This window comes from Mastomys coucha, unplaced genomic scaffold (assembly GCF_008632895.1).
Source record: "Mastomys coucha isolate ucsf_1 unplaced genomic scaffold, UCSF_Mcou_1 pScaffold13, whole genome shotgun sequence".
NCBI lineage: Eukaryota > Metazoa > Chordata > Mammalia > Rodentia > Muridae > Mastomys > Mastomys coucha.
This window is the reverse complement of record NW_022196895.1, coordinates 57,724,332-57,728,783: the sequence shown is the minus strand read 5'-3', so window position 1 is coordinate 57,728,783 and position 4,452 is coordinate 57,724,332.

Here is a 4,452-nt window from a genome sequence, read left to right as displayed (position 1 = left end):
GGCCTGGGTCTCAACACAGATCAGCAGTGCCCTAAGAGATTAAAGATCCCCACATGACCTTGAAAAATGGTCACATCTGTCCAGCTCCAACTGAGGACTCCAGCCAAGATCAGGCCTCCGGAAGCCTCTGGTCCAATCCTCCTGTTATAAATATGGAGACTTGGGCCGGTGAAACAAGTCAACAAGCTTGCTCCAAGGCTAATGACAGTTGAAAGCAGTAAGCAGTCACTTATAAGTATCTCTGGACCAGACTGTGTCTCTGTTAGGGCTGTGGATGCTCACAATGAGGCGAGTCCTCATGGAATCTTCATTTTATGTGTGAGGAACCTATGGGTTTGAGAAGTTTGGCCTAAACCACACAGCTGGGATAGCAGCCAGAGCATCTTATCCCACTGTCTCTGCCTTTTTATCGACTTAACCATGAAGACTGAACATCTGTGATCTCTGCCCTCCCACACTAATAGAACAACTTGGATCCCAGACCCCTTAGTTCTGAGAGTGTGGCTTGTCAGGACCATCTGGATCCTAGTCAGCTCTTCCATGTGAAGCTATTAGGCCCACCAGTGGCATCCAGCTGTGCCTTCCCTCTGGTCTGTGGCCTTTGGCCCTGCCGTGTTTTAAATAATAATGGCCCCCATAGGCTCATAGGGAGTGGAACTATTAGAGGGTGTGGCCTTGTTGGAGTAGCTGTGGCCTTGTTGGGAGAAAGTTTGTCAATGCAGGTGGGTTTTGAGATTTTGGAAGCTCAAGCCAGGCCGGGTGTCACTCTCTCTTCCTGCTGCCTGCCGATCCAGATGTAGAACTCTCAGCTACTTCTCCAGCATCATGTCTGCCTGCATGCTGTCATGTTTTCCATCGTAATGATAATGGACTGAACCTCTGAAACTGTAAGCCAGCCCCAATTAAATGTTTTCCTTCATAAGAGTTGCCTTGGTCATGGTGTCTCTTCACAGCAATAAAACCCTAACTAAGACATAATTTGATCCCTTCATGTGATACATTATGTGTATTCTATATCTCATTATATGGTGCATACAACATGTATGTATGTGCAGTATGTATTACTGCAAAGAATATTCCAGATGCATTGTTCTTTAACTTGCATTTCTCATTTAATCACATACTTCCAAACCAAGACCCTTTTGCTCTATATGTTACTACACACTATTTTTCAAAAACAAGAATAGAATTTCTCCCTCTTAGGGAGGTGCTCCAGTATCTACATACTTAATTACATACATAATTACTGACACTCCTCCCTTATTCCTACACTTGTGTCAAGGTGAGGGTGAATGAGCACACATTCACCATAAACAAGATCTGCACCAGAACATGAACGGTGGGTGAGGAGTGGGGCAGATATGACAGAGGAGCCTAGAATGCAACAGGTTGGAGAGGGTAAATACAAAGGAAAGGTAGGGGTTCAGGACTGTGGTATTTAAATAACACGTGGGGAGAGGATGTGGGTAGAAGGTGAAGAGGAGAGACAGACATGGTTCTGGTTAGGCCCAGGAGGTCAGTAAGGATGAGCACCCATGAAGAGAAGCCACGTCATGGGCAGCCCCACAACAGCCTCAGAGATCAAGGCAGCGGCCATGGGTGAAGCTTCCCCAACTGGCATCCTTCTCCCTGTAATGAAGGCAGAAAAGTGCTCTCCCAGTAATTTTGTCACAGGGCTTTCCAACAGCGGAAACCTGTTTCCAAGTGGGACTTGTTTGTGTCCATCTGGAGCCTCAAAGTTCAAAACAACCTTCCAAACAAAGGGGGCCCTGCTCTCTAGCTGTCAACCCTGGGCTCTGGACCAGAGAAAGCCATGGCTCTGCTCCTCGGATGACTTCCACAGCCACAGATCGCCACCCCCGCTTCCTCCTTTCTTTCCTGCTACCTCAGATTGCTGTGGACATCCTCTTACCCCCATAGGGACAGCTTTGGGGGCCTTTTTAAAAACAAAACAAAAAAAAACAACCCTTTCTTCTTAGCTTTAAAATCATGACAATAATATTGTTTAAATGTTAACAAATCCAGATAAATTGAAATCATGTAACTTTTTTCTTCATAATGCAATAAAAGTTAAAAAAAAAAAAAAAAGAAAGAAAATCATATTGTTTCTCACATGGAAGCTTTTTGGATCTTTTCTAGGAGTTAACTGCCCAATGGGCTCTCCTGAGGACAGAGTTCATCAGCCACCAGAAGGACGTGTTGTTGAAAAGAATCCTAGAGTAGAATAACCAGTTAGCTAAGCTCCATGTCATTGAAAAATTCTAAGGCATGAAGAGGTTTGACAGGGGCTATCTAGGAGACAACAGGATTGTCACCGAGCACAGGTGAGGGTGAATGGTAGTGTCACTAAGGATCAGTCTACACCACACTTGCACGCATCCCATTATTTGAGAGATAGCTACAGTCATTGTACCCATTTTACAGGTGAAGAAGTTGACACTCACAGAGACTATCCTGTCTGAAGTCACACAGCTAGGAAATAAATGCATCTGTGAGAGCCAATCATCTGGGCTGAAAACAGTCCCTGAGCCCCTAAGCAGGCTGCCAGAAAGCAGGTTTACCTGATTTATGCTTTACATCGTTAACTGTCATTTTCTCTCTTGTCCCCAAGCCAGCCTGATGCTCTGTGAGTGTAGAGGACCTGTCTGTCCACCTGACCACTGTATCCCTCCAGGACTGACAGGAAGGCTGGCACAGAATAAACATTCCATATTACTCCTGTTGAGTGGCTGGAGGAAGGGATGTACACCATTCTTTTATTTCAGTTTGCTCTATAACCTGATGGTTTTTTAAATATAAGTTTTGAGTAACAATGAATGGAAATAATTTGGTTAGCTTTATACATCTTGTTTATCAGAACTTTCTCCCTGGGGGGAGGAAGGGGGGAATACAACTTTTCTTTAAGAATCAGAATCTAATAAAATAATCTGGGATTGAATGAGGAATCCTGGTCTAAATCTGTAACAGTCTCCAGAGAAATCTCTGTTGGAAAAGAACTTAATAGTTTATTAATCATTTACTATGATTTCAAAGATATTCCAAGCCTCTGCCCTTTTCAACACAATGATGAATCTTAAATGCCTTCCGTATACCTATTAAAGTGCTTAATAAGGAAACCAACCCAGATTCTACATGTCTATACTTCCGCCCGTATCTGAAAACCTGTTGCACACATAAACCATTCTATGAACCATGTGAGAAGGCTGGAACTCTCTTCACCTCACCTCAGTGGGAAAGACAATCTCGATACACTATCAAAGTGAGTTTGGAATCCATTGATAATTCAATTTGTCTAAAGGATCTTCGGCCACCATCATGCCTTGCATTTGGGGCCTATCAACAGTCTCAGCTTTATCAGGTACAGACGTTATCTTTATCTATAAGGTGTCTTCTCTCCGGTGTGAAGAAGGCAGCATCTTCACCTTAAGCAGCGACCCCAGACTCAAGTGCACGCAGTTATTCTCACACAGAACTTCTAATTAACCTAGAGGAGTCAGGTCTGCCGACAAGATGCCGTGTCCTAGACATGAGAATTCTGAGACTATGAATATTCAGTTTTCCGAGTCCATACATGCCCCATCCAGACTCACTGTATGGACTGGGCTGGTATATTCGGTCTTCTAATCTGGTTAGTTGTTACATTTTGATAAGCATAAAGTAGGCCAAGAAGGCGCCAGAGTTAGCAGAGGAATGTGAAGTGCCTCTACCTTATTTTGGCCGGTTGTCAGCAATAAATAAATAAAATTCAGAAACTAGCCATGACAACTGATTACTATAATAATTAAATAATAATAATAATAATAATAATAATAATAATAATAATAATAATTCAAGGTAAGTTGGCTATACAAAAGCTGAGATGACCCAGCATCATGAGGCTACATACCTGCTGCCTTCCTCAGATGGGAGAGAGCAACGGGGTGAAGATGCTTAGATCTTCCCCAATTAGGACTGTGGCATATTAGGTTCACATAAGACAAGGGTCACTTTTGTCAGCAACACTTACTGACACCTACTGTGCCAGGCCCAGATGGAGGAGGCCTACTGAGAAGACCTCTTCCCACCCCCCTTTTTTTTTCCATACGGTGAATATTTCTAGTGAGACAGGAGGTAGGCTATAGGAGCAAATGAATCTAGTGATCCTAGGAATCAAGAGTGTAAGTAGGGGAGTGGGGACCCGAGTTGGAAGGATATGGGCATCCTGAGTATCTCATTCACTGACCCAGCTGCCACAGGCTCCAGTTCAGTAGGGACCTCCCCATAGCTAAACTGCACCCAGCTTGTCAGCCCTGGGCTGAGGTGGGAGCTCATCTCCCTCAAAGCCAGTCTCTCCTCCTAGGTCCTCCCAGTGATAACTTTCCTACCTTATATAGGCTCACCCTCTAAGCCCCGATACTCCCCTCCCGAACTGGCCCCAGGACATCAGTCTCCCTCCACCTCCCCCCACTTTTT